Here is a 22,691-nt window from a genome sequence, read left to right on the forward strand (position 1 = left end):
CCTTGCCCATGTGACTAATCTACTCGAGAATTTATTAGGAAGACTATCCACTACAAGGAGCACTGTGTCTTGTGAACAATAGCAATTATATACACACATGCATTTGCCTTCTTGCCTTTGTTCAAAGCAAAGTCTAATGCTCTGTTATGATAATACTGATAGTATTGGTCTATTGATTTAGTATATTGATTTCTTTCTCATTCTGTTACTTTTCTCACTTTCCATGTCACGATCATTGGTCTTGCTGGGAGTAGCTTTTATATAGATATATAAGTGCATACTTTTACTTAAAGTCTTGTACATTCTAAGTTATGAGTAAGGAAACTTTTCATTTAAAGAGCTATAGAGCCTTCAGATAAAGGACCAAAAGCAGAAAGTGTAACAAAGTACAAACTACAAAGAATACTAAATAGAAGGAGCCAGAGCTAATTTTTGCAATGGGTATCGATAAATGTTTGGAAAAGAAAAGACAAAAAAAAAAAAAAAAATGGGGAGGGGGCTTGAAACTCCCGACCTCTGGTTTCCTGGGTACCTGAACCAGTAAGTGGTGGAAACTGATTTAAAGCGGGAACGGAATCTCAAATTTTTTTTTCATCTGCAGTGTTCCAGGCACTACCGACTACTACAGGTCGGCCACCCTTATGCTTGGTCTTCACAAAAATAGTCCTTCGGGATAGGTATTACTCTCCAGCTAGATGAAGACTGATATCTGGAGTGATTCACGCCCAGGTCTCTGTAACTGCCGCCCCCATTCTCAGTCAGGAGCAACATGCTGGCATCTTCTGTCACACCCAGCGCTGGGCAAGAAGAAAGACAAGGGCAGGGCTCTCTTCAAGAGGCTTAAAGCTGAGAAATCATCTTAGTGGCTTAAAAGAGGGAGTATGTGTAATTCTTTTTTAATTAAAAAAATGGATAAATGTAGATATCATATCAGAATATAGTAACATGAGCATGAATATGAGTTGTTGTGGTCCCTAAAACCTGCAGCTAGAATTCATCCTGATTAATTTAACAAAACAAAACTCCAGAGACATAAAGACATTTTTGCAGCATTATCTGTATTTGGTACAACTTAAATGAACATAGAGTAAATTATGGAATGATATAGTCATCAAAATATAATAAAAAGAGGACCTAGGACCAGCTATGTAACTTGCAGTTCCCACTACCAAAAAACAAATAAACAAACAAATGAAAACAAAACAAAACAAAACACTGGTCATGTTGCTAAAAACTAGTAAGAATTTCAAGATGTTGACCACTGATTATTAAACCAGGTCCAGGACGCTTCTGGGCATGGGATCCAGTGAGACTTCATGAAGCTGACTTTGATAAAAACACAGAAAATATTTACAATATATTATACAGAAAACAAAATACATGAAGCAAATACACCACAATTGTAATTACATAGAACATATAAGCACATACAGAAAGTTTGGGACTTAACTCCAAATAATCAAAATAGTTGTTAAGGTGGTGAGGTCAGGGAGAAAATTCTTCCTTAATATTTTCACTATTTAATTTGGGGGATAAAAAGAGGTTTTTTGTTTTGTTTTTTAAATAAAGCAGATAGGTTAAAGAACTCATACCTATAAGAAAGAGGATAATGAACTATGAGATACACAGCCTATGCAGCACTGTATGCCTCCTCTGACAGCTGCTCTACCACCCCACTCGGGTCAGCCTAGTGTGGCCTGGGGTCCCAGGAAGAGATGGCATGCCGGTGCCATTCCGTATATGGCTGCCATGTTTGTGACCATAATTGTCCTGAGCTGTCTTGGTCACCAGAAGCCTACCCGGTCCAGGTTCCTATCTGAAATGTGCTACCTGAAGGATTCTTTTCACTCAGGTCCAATAATACAACAATCAAAAATTGTTTGAGAATGGTTAGGCACAAATATAAAATCAACAAAGCTGATTTATAACATATAAACTTAATATCTCAAGAAAATATCTAAGTCTTGGTCTGACCCTCCTGGCGTGGGGTCGTCAAGTGCTCCTATGAGTCTCATGCGATTCTGGGCCTTGGACCACCTGTGTCTAGGCTTCTCTGAGCCTCTATGTTCACCACAGAGTTTTGGCCCTGTGGCATCTGCAGGAGAAGAGAGCTAATCAGTAGAGAGTATGGTGAAGGGTCAGGTGAGCTTATGTGCAGATCTGCTGCCATTTCCAGGATGTGAATGGGGCATAGAAGCCCGTTGGGCCACTTACCCAGAATAGTTCCCAAGAAGAGCAGAGCCAGGGAGGAAAACCAAACACATGGTCTGTTGGGAGGGTCATCAAACAAGACTGAGTCATGTGTGAGACTGTGGGGGCACATATCTTTGCCAGGCAGCCAGGCTAGTCCTCTGGGGGTTCACTGAACAGAGTCTTCAGTACAGGGTGAGTGGGATCAGGATTTCAAACCAGACCAGCCTTCCTCAGAGCATTCTGTGTGATGGCTTTCTCCTCAGATGTTGGCCATTCCATGCTTTAAGAGCCTGAAAAAATAGGAACTGCCAATAACTACACAGCTGGAGACTGATCTGGACTTCAAAAGCGATTTAATTTTTACCACAGGACATTTCACAAGGTGAACGCAACACGACCAAATGTGTGGCCCCAGCCCAGCTGCTTCCTAACAGCTGACGGTGTGCTCACTGCTCTGTTCCTTCAGAAGTGTTAACAAGCTTGTCCGATTTTCAAGAACACACAGAGTCCGAGCTCAGACCCTCGTCTGGGCAAACTGCATCTACCAAAATCAGTCAGCATCTCTGCCCATGGATTTTTGACACTGCGTCGTCCCTCAGAGCCCCAAGCCCTTCCCTAATCGTTGTTTACGGAATATTCCCTGCGGTGGCATCCCACCGAAGCGAGACATTCAGGATCTATTTAGGCTCTCTGCCTTCCCACTGCTGACACCCGTCCAGCTGACTGAACTGAGCCCCTACCAGCCGAATGGCCATCATGGCCAACCGACTCCTTCTGGGCCTTGCTCTTCCACACCTTCTCATCTGGTGTGTGGGTGGCCCTCCCCAGTAAAACTAGTTGGCTATTCCTGGAAGCCACTTCCAGATTTCACAGCCACATCATAAACACTTCCCACTTAATCCCTAGTTAGGTCTGCAGTCACATAAACTGGATTTTTCACCTTTCATTAAGAAACTGCTGACTCAGAAACAGGATAACTTTCTACTGCATGTGTTTGAGTAATCTTTACATATTTCACTTTAGGTTTCTTCAGGCTCACTATTGTAGGATCACAGGATCACAAATCTTTTAAGATTATGGCCATAAATATGAGGCACAGAGAGGTAGAATGAATTCCTAAGGGTAACACAGTTAATAAGAACCAAATAACAAGTATCCAAGGACCTCTAATTGAAGCCTACCTTGTGATTCCTAATCGATGACCTTTTTCTTTTATTCCCCCAGGATGCACACCTCTCCCCCACCCTACCCCCACACTAACCACACTTCATGTAGTGAAATAGACAATGTTAGGTATTCACTGTAACCTCTAGTACCCAGATTTACCTCAAACACACTATAGCTTTCCTTTTGCTGTTGTTTTTAGACAGAGCTAACACTTCCAGTCATGAAAGTTTCCAAATGCAGTTGCATACAGTTTTGCAAAAACAGTTCCCATATTTAAAATGTTCTTCTCTGTTTCCTTGTTTATCTCCTTGAATTATTTCTAGTCATGTTACATTCTGGTGGTTTCGATGAAGTAAAAGACCAAGAATGACAAATGAGCCTAGGAACCCACTTCTAAGCAAGTGGTCACTGATGACACAGTAATGATAGGGGGCAAGCTTTGGGGCTGCAGAACATAAACAGTGGAAGGAGCACCAACTGCTGTCCTAGAGGCAGAACTAGGTGTTTTGTCTTTACGTTGTTACTTTTCACTTGCTCATTGTTGATTTTCATCTTTTCCAATAAGGTCCTTGTTTTTCTCCCACCAAGCATTCTGAAAATTTGGCTATTTTCTGCCTTTAATTATATAAGGATTTCTCTTTACAACCTGAAATGGCATGCCTAAATGTCTGTTTCTCAACATGTCAGCCTTAATAAAAGACAGTCTTATCAGTTTTATATCTTTTGAAAAATAACTTCTTATGTTGAACTCACTTATGAATCGCATGAAGTTGCAAAAAAAAAAAATGGTAGAGAGAATTCCTGTGTATACTTTACCAGCTTCCCCAATGATAACATCTGCACAAGTGTAACACACACTCAAAACAAGGAACGTGACATCACTGTCGTTGGTATTGTACTATCAACTCAAATGCAGGTCTTTTTCTTTTCTCTTTTTTTATTTGAAGTACAGTTAACGTACAGTGTTATATTGGTTTCTGGTATACAATATAGTGATTCAACAATCCTATACACTACTCAGTGTTCACCATGATAAGTGTACTCTTAATCCCCTTCACCTATTTCATCCATCCCCCTAGGGCCTCTCCTTTCTAGTGACCATCAGTTTTTTCTCCGTACTTAAGAATCTGCTTTTTGGGATGCCTGAGTGGCTCAGTTGCTTAAGTGTCTGTCTGCCTTTGGCTCAGATCGTGATCTCAGGGGTCCTGTGTTCCCTGCTTCTTGGGGAGCCTGCTTCTCCCTCTGCCCCTCACCCTGCTTGTGCTCTTTCATTCTCTCTTTCTCTTTCTCTCTGACAAATAAATAAAATCTCTTTTTAAAAAAGTATGGTTTTTGTCTGTCTTTTTTTCCTTTGTTCATGTTTTATTTTTTACATTGCACATATGAGCGAAATAATACGTCTTTCTCTGACGTTTCCCTCTTTCTCTGACTTATACCTTCCAGCTCCAACCATGTTGTTGCCAATGGCAAAATTCATTCTTCTTTTATGGCTCAGCACTATTCCATTTATACCACACTGAATAGATGCTCAATATGACTAACCAGAGAAATGCAAATCAAAACCCAATGAGATATTACTTTAACCTGTCAGAATGGTAGAATCAAGTAGACTGGAAATACCAAATGTTGACAAGGATGTAGAGAAAAAGGAGCTCTTGTGCACTGTCGGTGGGAATGCAAACTGGTGCAGCCATTGTGAAGAACAGAACAAAGGTTCCTCAAAAAATTAAAAATAGAACTGCCCTATGATCCAGCAATTCCACTACTGGTTATTTATTTACCTAAAGAAAACAAAACCAGTAATTCAAAAAAATATATACACCCTATATTTATTGCACCATTATTTGTAATAACCAAGATACGGAAGCAGCCCAAGTGTCCATCCACACATGAATGGAAAAACAAGATATGGTTTTATATCTTCAGGAGCCGGCAACAGTGCTTGGACACAGTAAACACCCAGCCAATTCCTGCTGAGTGAACAAATAGGTGAACTAGGGAATCAGTTACAGCAGTACTTAATGACATTAAGTGGACGCTTGTATTACCAAGTTGTAGGATGCAACCCCACCTGGAGAATGAGGAAGGGAAAAGAGGAGGAGGACATTGGAGGGGTCCTGGATATAAGATAGTGGAGACAAGAGGTGAGGTTTTGAGCAGGCTCCAAAAGGAATGATCAGTTTTATGGATGTTCTTCTATTGGACGCACTATGGCGATTGCTTAAATAAATAAATAAAATAAAAATAAAAAATAAACCCTACAGTGATATTCTACATTTTTCTTTGACATTCTTTGAAATCATATTTGACTTTGAAGGCTTAGAGGTCATATTAGAATTTCATTTAAGCACATCAGCAAGTAGAGATGATCCTGAAGGCACTCCAGATATATTTGGAGTATGTTAACTTACTAGCAGCTCGTGACACTGTAACTTCATTGGAGAAGAAGATAAAATGAACGAGGAGAGGGAAGAGGGAATGTCCAATATACACTGACTCACTGAACTGCTATGGAGGGAAGTGGGGCAGGGCTGAAATGGAAGGAGAGGCCTGCCCTGCTCATCCTCACGGGTGGAGGCCTGTGGGGTCACAGAAGGACACAAAGGGACCCCAAGAGACATGTAAAGACTGCAGATCACAGTCAACAGTCACCCTATGACACTGGTGAAGTGAGCTGGCACCCATGGAAGTACAGGGAAGAATTTGTGATTGGGAAGAACAGAATGAAGTTAAAATTAGGTTGATTAAGTCACAGATATCAGATTTTCCATTCTTTTACAATTGCAGACCCACCTGGGAATTATCCCAAACTGAAAATTGCATGACGTGAGTTGAGTGGTAGCCCCCTTTTCATTCGGAAAAGAAGCTGCATTCTCCAGAATCTGTGAATGCAAACTTACTTGGAAATGGGGACTTGCAGATATAATTTAGTATCTTGAGATGAGTTCACCCTGGATTACTTGGGTGGACCCTAAATCCAATGACAAGTGTGCTTAAAGAGACAGAAGAGGAGGTGACACAGACACAGAGGAAAAGCAGAGGAAGATAAAAGCAAAGATGGGTGTGAGGATCTACAAGGAACAGCTGGAGCCACCAGCGGGTAGAAAAGGAAAGGAAGGATTCTCCTAGAGCCTTCGGAGGGGCCATATCTCTGCCAAAACCCGGATATGGAACTTGTGGCTTTCACACGTCCTCCACATGAGAAAATGAATGTCTGTCACTTTAAGTCACCAAATCTGGGGTAATTTGTAAGGGCAGCCCTAGGAAAGGAATACACCTCATAAGAACAAACACCAACAGGTTCCAAAATGTAGGCTAGTAGAGCTTTCAAGACATTGAGTAATACCATCTGTATCAGGGTTCAACCAGTCCCATAGGAGATGAGTTGGAAGGAACTGGCTTGTGCAATCGTAGGGGCTGGCCAGAACAGTCTGAAATGTGGAGGGCAGGCTGGAGCCCTTGGCACACGTGGACACGGCTGTCCTCAGGTTGACTTCTTCTTCCTCGGCTCATCTCTTAAGGCCTTTCAACTGAGCAATCAGGCCAACTCAGATTACCTAGGACAATACTCCTTACTTAACATCAGCTGACTTTAGACTTTTATCACATTTACAAAATGCCCTCAGAGCATCACCTAGGCTGGTGTTTGGTTGAATAACGGGATGATAGCCTCTCCACATTGATACATAGACAAAACCACCAGTCCCTGAGCTACTAATTCATGGGCCGCTATGCTGAAAGTGTGCACCCTCAAGCTGGTCCCACATTTCTTAGTACAGAAGTGACTGCTCCCACCACCAGTTCTGACCATGACCTTGTCACTCATCAGCTGCATAACAGCAGACCTAGAATCTGATCCAGAGCAAAACAGAGTTCGGGATAGAGACGGTGTGTCAAGAAACATCTGACAAAGCTATGAATTGAAAAGTGAAGGTAGAAATGATCTTCTGGTTCTTTGCACCTCCCACTAGAGCAGACTTTTCAACTGAAAAAAGGAAAAGATCATTTTTCCACTCTCACTTCCACCTCATGGGGAAAACAGTCTTCTGTGACTGATACCCTGGATCCGTGGACAACATAACATTTTTATTTTCAGAGCTAAAAATAAAAAGGTGTTGCCAGGAGGAAGGGGTCAGGCAGAGTCGACTCCTGCCAGGGTTCTCTGTGTAAAATTTAGACAAGAGGTTGCATTTTGGCAGCCATTAGGCTGGTGACGAGAGCCAAACCAGCGAGGAAGGCAGAGCCCAAGACTGGAGACAGCCAGGCCCCAAATGGTGTCTCTGAGTGGCCAGAGCAGTGCCCCCCCCCCACTGCCTACCCCCCAGGCCTCTGCTTATATGGGAAAAAACACTGAGATCTCGTGGGGACACACCAATTTCTATGAGTTTCCTCTTATTTGCAGAAAAAGAAATGTGACTGATGAGACAAAAACAATATTTACCACAAGGTCTGTCCTGCTTGTCTCAGCAGGTTATTATGTGAATTAAAGGAGCTAATGCATCTATAAACAAGACAATAAAATAAGGCCTTTTGTTACAGTGCTCAGCACGAGACAGCTGCCCAAGAAAGGTGTGCTTATTTGTCCTCAATGATGCCATAACACGCATGAAGCAAAGAGCTTACTTGTGAGGTTAGCTTGTCTTTTCCTTATATGAGAGTAAATTTTTAAAAAGCATACCAAATCAAAATATTTAGATTTTTTGATTCGGGGAAACAATAGTAAATTTTATTTTTCACAAAGAGGAGAGATTATTATAGTTTGTGAATTTCCAATTTGCATCTAAATGTACATTTCCACGTAATGGCAGACTTTGAAAGATTTTGCAAGTCGAGGGGATATATTCACAAGGCTACGCTAGCCCATCTAACTTGAAAAAGGCAAAAGTTCCTTATACCAGCTCATTTGTTGCCTCACTTTATGTGGACCAGAAGGAAGTTATGGATCTATGCACGAGATATAGAAACAAATTATGTTATGCTCCTAGAGAACCTTGGAAGGTCATCAAAGATCATCTCTTGGCATCGGGCCAGCCAAAATTTAAACCACACTTGGGAGATGAGTGCTTGCCTGACCCGTCATGCCACCTGCTCCCCATTAATCAGGATGACATCTGGAGTCAAACATGCCCTCTTAAGTTCTGGAACACATTCTGATGCACGATGACGGCATTTTTCCTTGGATCATGAAAGTGAACTCTATTTAGTCAAGTTGCAATAGCACATAATGACTCCATGTCAACTTCGGAAAATTGTCCCCATTCTCTGTAACACCATTATAAAGGGAGAAGGCAAAACAGGTGAAGAGGCTTAAGAAGAAGACTGAACTTCCACTCATAAAATAAATAAGTCATAGGGATGTAATATACAGCACAAAGACTAGAGTTAATATTGTAACAACTTTGTGTGGTGCGATGATAACTAGACTTATTTTGGGAATCATTTCACAGTATGAGAAAATATTGAATCACTACGATGGGTGCCTGAAAATAATAGGATATTGTATGTCCATTAGACTTGGTTAAAAAATAAAATAAATAAAACATCTCAAAACCCCTTCCCCAAACCTTTACTGGTTTGTAAAGAATTATTTGCCATAATAAGCAAATTCTTTCACTTCACCACTTCTAGAAATATCAACATTAACTGGAGAGAGTTGTCATAGTGGTTAAGCACAGAGACTGCTCCTCAATTGAATGTTCAACTTCATCCCAGAGCTGTCTGGTCTTTTGCAAGTTACTTACCTTCTCTCTGTCAGAATTTCCTCTTCTGTCAAAGAGGATATTAATCATGTTTTTTTTTTTTTTTTACTCTATGTATTTTATGACGTGTTCACATCATGAGGTCCTTGCTGATCAGGGCAGTGACTGCCCCTTCCAGGGCTAGCTAATTCCTAGAGTTAACAAGCAACTTGCTTGAAATCATGTCTTCCATATGCAAACAGACCAGTCCAAAGCCCATATTCCCAAGCACTTCCTTATCTGATCCTTCACACCAAGCCAGTTCCCCCTTCCCCAAGCCCCGTATCACCCAAGGGCTAGTCTTCCACAACTGGAGACCACATCTATAGAACGAAGCCCACAAGAATTATTCAAGGCATCCAATCCTAAATCTGTTTAATCTTGACTACACTCCCTTCCCCATTCCTTCTTATTCTCATAGAAACCACACTAAAGGCTCTGGGACTTGCTTTCTCCTTCACACCCTGCCTCTTGATGCTGATACTTCTCTATGTGGCCCTATGTGGTGTGACACGACTCTCCTCTTAGAAACTGGGGGTATGAAACTTCTTTCAGTGGCATCCATCTCTCTGTTTTCACTTGGTCACCTCTATAAATGAAGCCCTGAGTACAAATGAAACAGGGTGATATTAAAGGTTCCCACCTCTAAGGCCATATGAACATCAAGCAACTGAATGCCTATAAAGCATGCAGAACAACGCCAGTGCTTTGTATGGCCATTGTGGGTTAGCTGTTACTAACCAGGCCCTCGTTGCTCCCTGTATTTGATGAAAGCCTCGCATGGTTCCCCAACACCCGTTGCCCTGAAGAGGTTCTTCTCATTCCCTGTCTTATTTATGATTAGAGCCTGCCTGCCTCCAATACCATGACTTGCTGCCCTGTCCTCCTTAAAACATACCTCTTCTTTCTTTCTGATTTCCCAGACTCCTGAAAGTGTACTGTCTTGTAGACCAAGACCAAGAGTACACATTTCTTCCCAAGACATTCCAGGCTAGCCCAGGAACCCATCTTCTCCCCTGCCCAGTGCACACACCTGTCCCAAGGTACCCTGATGATTCAGCCATGCACCTCTCCAGGATATCCACAAAGGTATGGAATATATTACTCCCCACAGCAACATTTTGAATGTAACAGCTACTAATAATACCTATTAGTTTCCTATGAGCCAGTGTTTTTGTCCCTTTCATTTAAATCTTATTCCTTAGTAAAACTCTTGAATACAGGTATCATTTTACAAGCAAGAAAACCATTGCACAGAGAATGTAAGTAATCTACCCAAGGTATTGACCACTGAGGGGCCATACCAGATTTCGAATATGTATCTACATGACTCCTCTCCCCTTATCACATCACTTGTGCAAGCTGCTTTTAATATTCTTGGGGTACTGTTTACCATTATTGTTATACACATTGTTGTTCTTACCGTTACTGTTGACTCTATATTATTGACCAAAGTCAAGGAAGTTCTTATCTCTCCAGTTATACTTCCCACTTACGAAGATTCAGACTTCTAGCATAAGCAACCAAGGTCAGTTCCATTTAGAACACTAGCAAGCCAGTGTTCTTGTCAACCTTGCTTCCATAATTTACTTCTTCTCTAGCTTGTACTGTTTATTGTAAAATCATTCATGCTTAAATACCATTTTTTTTCTCTGATAGAGTAATCTTGGAAACAATATAGCAACAGATCTCCATGTTTGAAACCAGGCTGAGGACTATTTGTTAGCCATTTCCCAAGAGGAAGAAAATCTTTCCATACTACCATAATATTTTCCAGTTAATTATCCAGTTCAATGATCAATTATCAATTGGTGAATATCAAATTATCCAATTAATTGCAGAAATTGTGTGGTCTGATTTATTAATTGGATTCTCTAAGTAAAGCTATTAAATTCTATGGGTTCTCTAGGCATTGTTTATTCATTTTGTATGAATTATTTTATAATTTTAAATAATTATTTTATAATAATACTTTATTTTATTTTATAATAAATTATTTTATTTTATAACAATAAGACTTACTGTAAGTTGCTTAAAGCGTTTTCACATATGGCCAGGGTTGGAGTTTGAAACTTTATTGAAGCGATTTATTTCATTTAGAAAATTACCCTATTCCATAGGAGCATTTGGGACCTCTGACCCAAAACAAAACCATTGAGTACACGAATAAGCAGTTAAAATTCTAAGATAAGCCATAAAGAGTCACTATGGTTAGAAAGCTCACAGAACTCTGATACAGGGATTTCTTTAATCTATTTTTTCCAAGAAAATAAACCAAGGCTCAGAGATGTTGATGCATTACAAAGTTTATGACCAAGATGATGGGTAGTGTTGTCTTTAAATACAAACAACACACTGTTAATACTACTTAGCAGAAACAATGCTTCAACAGCAACATTCACCCAACTGTATGGCCTTCAACATGCCGGGTGCTGTACCAAGTCTTGGGGTTAGTGAGAGAAGAGATGCATCGCTTCCTTGAAAGGATTACCGTCTCATGGGTGAGACAGGCATGCAAAAGCTCAGAAGGTGATAATGATATATATGCCAGAAGGACCACTGGGGTGCCTGCCATGGGAGTATAGGCAGGGACCTCACTCCATGTGAGGGGCTGAAAGCCATCAGCAGGGTAGTTATAACCCACTAAAAGGTCTACATGAATGTGTCTACAGACTCTTGAGGGACAGATGATGCGTTTTCCTTTTCACCTATGTAAAATTCCAGCCCTGCACGCTGTCAGTCGTGCCTCTCCAGCACTCTCTCTTGCCTGCATCTTGCCACACTGACCCAAACGTCCTGCCTAGGCTCTCTTAAGCACATTCTCTCACATCTGCCCTCCTCCTTACACTCTCCTCTTACTCCATCTTGGTCTTGCCTAGAGGCCACGCATCAACCCCCACAGGAACAAGTGGGTCTCTGGAGACTCTTGGTCCAGGAAATCATCTCTAGCTCTGCCAAGACCATGTATGGGCGCCCTTGTCTCTCTTCTTCCTTATCTCCTCAGTGACCCTGCCCTCTCTTTCCTGCCCCAGCCCTCAGGAATGGCTTTAGGGACCACTCTGCTGTGCCCAGGACAAATTGATCCTAAGCATTCAACAAGTGGGAGTAACAGCAGCTTTTTATAATTTGTACTAAAATTCCGTTTCCACTTAAACAATTACACAAACAAAATGGCAAGTCCCTTCAACTCCATAATTCTTTGTCTAAAATGCACATTGCTGGGGAGTACGCCTGGGTGGCTCAGTTAGTTAAACCTCCCACTCTTGATTTCAGCTCAGGTCATGTTCTTAGGGTCATGAGATTGAGCCCCATGTCCAGCCCCATGTTGGGCTCAGCTCTGAGTGTAGAGCCCACCTAAGATTCTCTCTCTTTTCCTCTCACTCTGTCCCTTTCCACCCCCTGAATCAATCAATAAAATGCCCATTGCCGGGGAATGTGGTTTAATCACATCTGTAAGCTACAAGATGCTAAAACTCCCAAGTTCCCAAGTATGGGAAGATCTCTCGGGTGATTTTCAGTGTATTCAAGAGTATGTTCAGGTTTTTTATGTCTCTAATATACTTTGTGCTATATTAAGTATAGCATATGTACAAGGCATTCAGATATTAACCAACCTTTTCGTATGATGGCAGTAATGATTATGAAGTGAAACAAAATGTACTTGTCAACTGTGAAGCAGCGTACAAATGTGAGGGGCCACGAGCACCTGCACTCTGCCAGGCCTGGGACGCTGCTGATGCCCCCCTGTCTCTGGGGGCATTCCAGACTGCTCTCCCTCCTCTCCAGACCTAGCCTAACCTATATGAACACCCGGCCGTGACCAAGAAACACACCCACTCCCCGCCAACCCAAAAATGGCTCCAACTTCAGCAACAAACAATTAATACAAACACCAAGGCCACTGTACGCTGGGCACCATCCCCTTCTTCTCCGGCTTGATGACTGCTTATGTCCGGGTCTTCCCAGCAACCCCTCACCCACCACCACTGGTAAGCTTGGAGATGCTCCCAGCGTAATGGGAGGTGTAGGGGGCTCCACGACATTCATCATCATCACCGTCGTCATCGTCAAGGGCTAGCACACTGAGAAGTAGTTCGGGTCCCTTGGGAGGAACTTGCTTTCCAGCCAATCGCCGAAGCCAACTCCAGACTCTGCCTCTTCCCGGCTGCGTGAACTTGAACATGTGAACTAGCTTGTCCTGATGCCTCGTCTGAAAAATTCAACTATAATTAAACTTCCTTTGTAAGATTTTTTTGTGAACTCAAAGTGGGCTAACAATTTTCCGGATTAGAAAAGTACCTAGCAATGCAGAAAGAACTCTCTGCATTTTATTATCATTATTATTTATTAGCAGTGACGTCATTCTGTTGCTTTTCAGGAAACTAATTCAAATTAGTTTAGGCAAAAAGGGACCATTCTGGCTTCAGGAGTACACAAAGAGGCGCTTGACAGGCCGCAAGGACTCTCTTTGTCCTTTATCTCTGTTCCTTTCTCTGACCAGGCCAGTTCTCTTCACAGGAGGCATGGAATGAGAGCGACACTCCCCCCACCCCTCCTGGCTTCTGGGCTGGTCCGGCCAACCCCCTGGACAGGACCTGGGACTTGAAGAAGGGGAGAGCTCTCACTCCAACCTGCGAGAAAGGAGCTCCGTGGAACAGGGGCCCTCTTGCACACAGGTGGAGGGCTCACCTGTTAGCACGCTTGTGCCGGCTTCCACAGAAGCATTTCCACAGAGTACAACGCCTTCCCTCAGGGAACACCTCTCTCTCTCGTTCATTCATCCTCGCATCTGGTTAAACATTTGATCACACATCGGTAAGGTTCCAGGTGCTGTGCTTCCGGGTGGAATCAGAGAAGAAAAAGACACAGCTTCTCAAGACTCGAGAGTTCTTTTGTCCTTCTAGCCCTCTTTTTGGCCAGAACAAATCCATTGGTTGATAAAAAGAAATCGCTTCTGCCGAGAGATTGATGCCTGGCCGGGCTTCCTCTGCCACAACGGAGACGGCGGTTGTGGCTCTCCAGAGGCCACCTTGTCCGGAAGACAGGGACCTCCAAAGGCCCAGGAGCTGCTGCCTCCACTTACGGGTAACATGGGACAGAATTCAGTGAATCCCTCCACTGTGACGATGGGGCAAGGGCTGGTATAATCTCACCGGGAATGGCTGTCCAGAATGTGGACAACAGCAATGGACCAAAACACGGAGCACAGCTCTAGAACACAGGAACAGCCTGAGAGCCACGTGGGAGAGGCCTGCAAAGCCAGCGTGAGGCCGACCCCTGCTCCCTTCCACAGCGTGCCCCGACTTCATTCTGGGCTGTGTCCTGCCCCTAGCTCAGCCTTCTCCCATCTATTTATCACTCCAGTGAACATTTCCTGAGGGCCCCTGCTACAGACTGAAGGTTTGTGTCTCACAAAATTCACTCGTCGAAGCCCTCATCCCCCATGGAATGGCATTTGGTGGGAGGTAGCTTCAAGAAGGGATTAGGTCAGGAGACCTCCATTCTCGTGACAGGGTTGGTGCCCTTGTAGGAAGAGATACGATACGGGAGAAATGGTCTCTCTCAGCCACAAAAGAACACAGCATGAAGGCTGCCATCCCCCCAAACAGGAACTGACCTAGCATCCTGATCACAGACTTCCCTCCACAATTGTGGGAAATACATCTCTGTTGCTGAAGCCTCTAGCATGTGGCACTTGTCATAGCAGCCCAGCTGACTAGGACGTGTCTGCAGTGGGTTCTGGGGGTAGAAAGAGAAGTAAGAGCAATCTCTGCCCCAGAGGAGCATAGACCCCTGCCCTCAGCAGGAGCTTATACACCGTGTGTGCACACCTGGGGGCGTCACCGAGTGCTGAGGGAATGGGACCCAGAAGGAGACCCTAACTCTGCCTCTGGGACTCAGGGGCCAATGAAAGATTGTGTGAAATTCTGCAGAGTGGCTTTTTGCCCCCAAATATTACCCAAGTGCAATTTTTACTCTAAATAGTATTTATATCATAATATTACAAATTTTAAAAGTTAATTCTCCTTTAGTTTCTAACCCAACTTCCAAATCTTATTCTACAACCATGAATAGCACAGCTTTGACAATTTACTGAGATTACTGAGCTCAAACTTATTTATAAGTGTGAAATCTTCACTTTTTCAAGTGCTACAATTTAATAAACACAGTCTCCTTGAGTACTTCAATAGCTCCTATAAATCTAATAAACTTACAAATGTAGTGATTCTTCAGGTGTCCTAAATGTATATCGTTGTAGTAAGACTTCAGTGTAAAACAGCAAGCCAAAGTGAACAAGTCAGTAATACATTTTTAATAGAATCATAAAGTTAAGTTAATCTGTTGCTTCAAAACACCAATTTTTTTAAACATACCAAATCCTAGAAATGTCAAACATACATGTTTTATTTGCCAACACTCAACTATAAATACCGCATGGTTGGTGGATTCCATCCCCTTAACTATTTCTGTGTCTCCTACACAGCTTTCTCAGAACTAAAAGATGCTCACCCACCAAGAAGGCAATCTAATCATTTTGGGGGTAACTCTTCTGCTTGCTGAGAGTAGCAAAGGAGATGTGAGCTGAGCCTAAACTCAGAGGCCTCACACATTCCAGGCCCTTCTTTCTATGACCTTGACTCTGTCTGTCAGACAAAGAAGGACTCGGTGGCTCACAGAAAGGGTGTTCAGGAAGCCCATGTTCTCGGACCTACATTGGACTCATCCCCTTACCTAATTATTTCAATCGTTCATGAAAATTCTATGACTATCAATCAGGATGCTACATCACCTAATCAGAATTTGTGTCTGATTTCCTAATTGGTTAAGATAGAGTAACAAACACTAAGGAGGTTTTGTGGATGGAGAGGCACCGGGCCTGCGATTAGAGGAACCTCCTCACAGCGTCGTTCTGTGCCTTGTGCCTTCTTGCTGTCTGTATGCCATCCTGGGCCCCACTGTGGTGGCCCCGAGTGATGCTGGAGGTTGTTGGGCACATCTCCTCCCTGTCCTGTGTCCAGTGATATCACATTGGTAACTTGAAATCAGCCATAGTGTGGGTGTTTACTCCATGAAAATAGGCAGATGCTCCAAACAATAGACTTCAGGAAGCTAGTTGTTGAACACTTCCAGCACACAGTAGGCTCCCCTCTATCCATACCTTAGCATTCCGTGGTTTCAGTCCCCCACAGTCAACCACAGTCTGGAAGCAGACGACCCTCCTGTGATATATGGTAGCCTAACACTATGTCACAGTGTGTGTCATCCACTTCACCTCTTCTCACCATGTAGACCTTTTATCATCTATCATCATCACAAGAAGGGTGAGTACTCTACAATAAGACCGCATTCACATAACTTGTATTACACTATACTGCTACAATTGTTCTATTTTTTAAAAAAAGATTTTATTTATTTATTTGACAGATGGTGTCAGGGGGAGCAGAAGCAGGGGGAGCTCCAGAGGGGGAGAGAGAAGCAGACTCCCTATTGAGCAGGGAGCCCGATGCGGGACTCAATCCCAGGATGCCGGGAATCATGACCTGAGCTAAAGGCAGCCAGTTAACTGACTGAGCCACCTGGGCTCCCCAATGATTGTTTTATTTTGTTATTAATTAACATTGTTAATCTTTTACAATGCCTGGTTTATAAATTAAATTTTATCATGGGCATCTATGTATAAGAAAAAAATAGTATATCTAGGGTTCAGTATCATCCATGGTTTCAAGCACATGCTGGGAGTTTTGGAACATGTCCCCCATGGGTAAGAGGGCTACTGTATGGTTGGTGGTACCCTGATCAGGCTTGCAAATGCTGGTCAAGCTCTGTATTCCAGGTCAAGTGGTTGATTATTTACTTCTTCCAACCAAGTTTGGTCTATGCAAAGTTAGAGTATTCCTGGACTTTCTACTACTTTCCTTAATAAAAAAACACTAAACTAGGGGCATCTGGGTGGCTCAGTGGGTTAAAGCCTCTGCCTTCGGCTCAGGTCATGATCCCAGGGTCCTGGGATCGAGCCTTGCATCGGCCTCTCTGCTTTGCGGAGAGCCTGCTTCCTCCTCGCTCTCTGCCCGCCTCTCTGCCTACTTGTGATCTCTGTCTGTCAAATAAGTAAATAAAATCTTTTTTTTTAATTTTTTATTATTTTTTTATTTGACAGACGGAGATCACAAGCAGACAGAGAGGCAGGCAGAGAGAGAGAGGGAAGCAGGCTCCCGGCTGAGCAGAGAGCCTGATGTGGGGCTCGATCCCAGGACCCTGGAATCATGACCTGAGCCGAAGGCAGAGGCTTTAACCCACTGAGCCACCCAGGTGCCCCGTAAATAAAATCTTTTTTAAAAAACCCACTAAACTAATGAAGGATAAACTCAGTCACATTAAGGTATCAGTAACAGGTGTTTACAGGCAAGCTGAGAGAGGAAGATTCTTCCAAAGCACAGTGGCAACATAACTATATTTTTTTTTATGTGCCACTCTTTGAGGACTCCTTTCTTCTTGTCTTTGTCTTGAAACCTAACTTTCCATGGCATTTTCTCTAGTACCTTTTTGGTTTTCTCGTTGATCATAATCTTAAGAATCAATATGTAAACCTATTACTGCCTTTTAAAAAAGGCCACCTTCAAAATTAAGGAAAAGGCATCTTTGTAAAATCACTTTCCAGACACACCTACTGTTCATATTTGGTTTCTTTACCTAACTCTATTTTCTAGCCATACATATTTTGACATAGCATTTAAGTTCTAGACACAGTTACGATGCTTCCCACCTAAGACTCCTCCAGCCTAAGTGGACATACCTTAGTGTCAGTTAGCCAAAGTGATCTGAGCTCTCTGGCTACCAGATTTCAGATAGCCTGTTCTTAGACAGACTAAAGACCTATAAGCTGTGGTCTGACTTGAAAAGACAAGCTGAGCCAATTAGTCTAGGGATTTGAAATTGGGAGATCAAGAGCTACAGCCAGTGAGTGAAGCGGAGATGAACAGATATGAGATGTAATAGAAGCTAATAAAAACACTTTGGGTGATGTGCACACTGAAGTCCTAAGACAACAAAAGCCATCTGTAAGGAGAGGAGGTTGGCATGATAGAGAAATAGAACAGGCATACAAGGAGAAGGCTCAAGAGGAGAATCCAGTAGCATAAGAAAGGAAACTTATGTTCAGTGATCTTGCAGATTCAGTTTCCAAGAGATCTATCTGTCCTTGATTCCTGGGTTTTGATCCTCTTGAGGTTTCTGGAACATACTTAAAGTCCCTTTTATCTGAGTTAGGTCAATGATACTGGCAACCAAAGACACCAGACTCAAACAGTTTAAATTTTATTTGACATTTTTGTATTGACTATTCTAAAATATTTCTTCAAGTTATTACATATGCTTTAAATACATAGTTTTTAATGGCTCAATCACTTTTCATAGTATGGATACATTGTATAAGAAACCTGAGTGACAAGGAAGTTGACTGTTGACGCTATTAAAATCATTCCATAGCTGCTGTGAAAACCAAGCTGTGGCTGCCCAAATGATTTTGTAAGAGTTCCAATATTCTTTTAAGAATCGTTTTACCTTCTGGGGTGGCAACACACATGTACATACCAGCTTAGTTTGTAGACTTTAGCATGGAGAAATCTAGCCTGCCTCTGAAAATCCCTTGAATACCGTTTTCCTAACTGAACTCATTACACATGTTTCTGTAAGGGCACAGTGGGTGTTTTCAGATTCCCCATGCTATTGTAACACAGAATAATGCAGACATAGCCCCACTCTAATCTGGTCTTAGTCATGGGACAAGAAATTCTGGAATAAAGACCTTTGTGAAGACCAGATGAAGATAAGCATGTTAGGCATGCAGAAACAACACATGCAACTGAACCCTATATATACATTTTCTTTTTAATAGAAAGACTGAAAGAATATAATAGGACACAATTGTCTTTTACAAGAAGAACTGAAATGGTATCAGCTTATAAATTGACATAGATACAGAATAAAGAAGTTGGGCAAGCTGTGAAGAATCCAGGCTCTCTCCTCTGTTTCAAAATATAATAATTGCTGCTCTTTGTACATTTGGAAATTATTTGGGAAAAGAAAGTTTATCACCTTTCTTCACACAAGTTTTATCCACATGGTAACTTCCCAAATCTTCTGTAGCTCTCCTTTCTCAACATAATAGGACAGTTTGTCTTTCTAGCTCTGAACCTCTAACCTCACATCAATCATCCCACATAATGACACCAAGATTACCAAATACATACAAAAGAGAAAACCCTCAGGTATAATTTAAAAAACAAGGGCATGTCTGAATGTGAAGTAACCTTCCTATGAGTGCTTTGCCTTTTCGTTTTTTGGGGAATGGATGGTGCTATGATGTAGCTAGACCACCGATAAGGTAAGAGATGTCAAGTTTTCGTGTTTATCTAGTATTGTTTAGAAATCATCGTGAATCCACATAATTCAAAGGTCAGTTCTGAGAAAATGTGAGATACAATGTTTAAAGGCATTTAAGTATATTTTAATAAAGCAATTTACAAATAAAATTATCTCCTTTTGTTGGAAGCTCAAGGAAGGAAAAGTTTCAAGTGAACAGAACAGACTGGAGTCACACAGACTTGGGTTCAGATCCTTTCTCCCTGACCCTGAGTAAGTTCCTCACTGCTCTGCATTTTGGTCTCCTCATCTGTAATATGGTATTCCTGACACATTATGTATTTTATCTAGGTTAAATGTGTCCTTTCTACTATTTTGCTAGTTCTATTTGGCCTTCATATTTTTGGCCAGCACAGCGTTTAATAAATAATTTCAACATTAAAAAAAAATTGTCAGCGCTTAAAAGTTGGAAGATTTCAGTTACAGTCCAGAATTCTGGCTTCTCTTGACAACTGGAAGACCTGAGAACGCATGATCCATATTCTCAAATGGCCAGTGGTCGACCCATACCTCGGGTTGGGAAGCAGGCACGCCTCTTTAAATGGGTTGCGCTGGCTTCACTTCACCACAATGTTCATCCAACCTACTTCTCTCACTTACATTTAGTACCTGAGATGCATCTTGGAAATGAAGTAACGTTTCAGGCGGAAGAGTAGGCCGGTGGGTGTTTTTCTGCCATAAAGCAGGCCTTCATAAGAGGGGTATTGACGCTGTCTAATAACACAAAATGTTGCTAGGATGATAAAATTACAGCCCTTTTAAAAACTATTCACTCTAATGTCCTGAATCTCCATGCCAGGCCACAGATTAGATCAGTGTGTACACAATGCTTTTTCTTCAACAAAATCATAGTCTGCCTGGAATGAGAGGAGCCTTCATGATGATTGGGTTGAGGATTCATGCATTGCTTGAACCCCCCCCAACAACATCCTTGCTGGAAATTTCCAACAACCTGCAACCAGCTTGGAAGGTCTCATCACCTCCAAAGGCAGCTATTCTGACTCATGAGACCCTCCTCCTAAATTGAACAGAAATCTGATGCCCCTATTATTACACCAAAGCTGTAAAGCAGTAGAATCTGCAAAGTACAATCACAAATAAACTCTCATTAATTCTCTGCAGGACTGGGTTATTATTGGTTTTATTGCTTCTTTATAAAGGAAGAAACTGAAGCTCAGAGAAGTTACATGGTTTAGCCAAAGTCACAGAATTGCTAAGTAGTGGCAAAAGGTGGTCTCCTGTTTCAAATGTCAATATTCTTTCCACAGAACCATAGGTCTAAGGTCTAGCCTATGAAATAATACTGTACATCTGATTTCTCTTTTCTGTAGTACACTTTCATATATTTGAACACAGATATGATGTCTACCATTGTTTCTAGGGAAATAGCCCCCTTTCCTTCAATCAAGATTCATTTGACAAGGTTTCTACAGTCCTCCTCATTCTCATTTCTCTGTGTCCACTGTATGTGTCCATTTGACCTGGCTGAGGGATGCCCAGATAAGCTGGTAGAACATTATTTCTGAGGGGATGTGAAAGTGTTTCTAGAAGACATGAGCATTTGAACTGGTAGTCTGAGTAGAGAAGATGACCTCACCAATCTGGATGGGCGTCATCCAATCTTTTCAGGGCCTGAAGAGAATAAAAACAGGGGAAGGTCGAATTTGCTTTCTGTAGACATTCATTTTCTCTTGCCCTCAGACATTCATGCTCTTGGTTCTCAAGCCCTTGGTCTAATGCCTGGACTTACCCCATGGATCTCCTGCTCCAGAGGCTCTCAGACTCAGAATTAATTACACCAGTGGTTTTCCTGATTCTCTAGTTTCTCAACTGCAGATAGTAAAACTTTTCAGTCTCCATAATGCAATCAGCCAATTCCTGTAATAAATAAATATCCATATCCATCCTATTGGTTCGGTTTCTCTAGAGAAATCCAACCAATACAACAGTTAATGTTCAGATCTAAATACAATACTCAGGAGTATTGTATTTAGCACAAAGGAGAGCAGACGTATCTTCTTCATCTCTCTGAGTATCATACATCTGGTAATTCAGCCCAAGTGTATCTCAGTGTTTTTTGACTTCCGTATCAGTGTGTTAAATTAAACGTGTAGAGATCATGGGCCCTATTTCATACAGGACAGTCCCAGATTCTGTTTATTGTCCTGAATAAATTATTAATAATGCTCCTTTTTACTCTTAACTGCCCCAATTTGGGTGAATAATGGTATTGTCACCTTACCTATATGAAACGTGGTGGCAGCGACATCTTTCCTATAGATGCTATTGTTTAGGCTTGTCTTCCTGGGATAAAAGTTGGATCCAAGGTAAAAAAAAAAAAAAAAAAAAAAACTTAAATTTATCCATGACACATTTCATTTCATCAGATCCAACCTATATTAGATGGCACGAATGGTCCCAATTCTTTAGTGCTCTTTCTACCTTTTACCACACAGCTTTGCAGGACCCTTACCTTGGGGGCTTGGTGTCATTCTCTGAGCCTCAGCTTAGCCTTGCTATTTGTTGTGGTCAATAGAATATTATCAGGATATGAGAACAACAGTGTCTTGCAAAGTTTTCCTGTGACCAGGCTCCTGCTTCTGCCATCAATGTGAGGTGGCTGTGTCCAGGGTATCTGTTGGTCCTAAGAGAATGAGAGACACATGGAGCGCAGCTGCCTCAGTCCAAAGACCCCAGCCTCGAGCTGACAAAAAGTGAGTGTTAGTTTAAGCCCCTGAGTTGTGGTGGTTTCTTAATGCCCCTAACCATTTACTGTCCAGGCTTTTGGGGTCTAACTCTCACCCAGTGTATTTGCTATTCCTCCCAGCTAGGAAGCTTTCACCCTAAATTTGAGTATGTACATCCTTCACACCGAGGGTCACTTTTACACTGTTGAATTGTGTACGGTTTAGAATAGAATTCTGTAGCCCTCTAAAAAGAACATTCCAGGTTCATATTGATAATTTAATCCACATTCTTTGGGCAGACCCTTTATTTATAATACATATCAATAACTAACTCTTATTGAACACTTACCATTTGCATGTCTTAAGCATTTTTAAAAAGGTTTTATTTATTTATTTGAGAGAGAGCACACAAGTAGCGGGGAGGAGTAGAGGGAGAAGGAGAAGCAGACTCCCCGCTGAGCAGGGAGCCTGACTCATCTCTGGG

This window comes from Mustela putorius, unplaced genomic scaffold, assembly GCF_011764305.1.
Source record: "Mustela putorius furo isolate JIRA1106 unplaced genomic scaffold, ASM1176430v1.1 tig00004035_pilon_pilon_pilon, whole genome shotgun sequence".
Taxonomy (NCBI): Eukaryota; Metazoa; Chordata; class Mammalia; order Carnivora; family Mustelidae; genus Mustela; species Mustela putorius.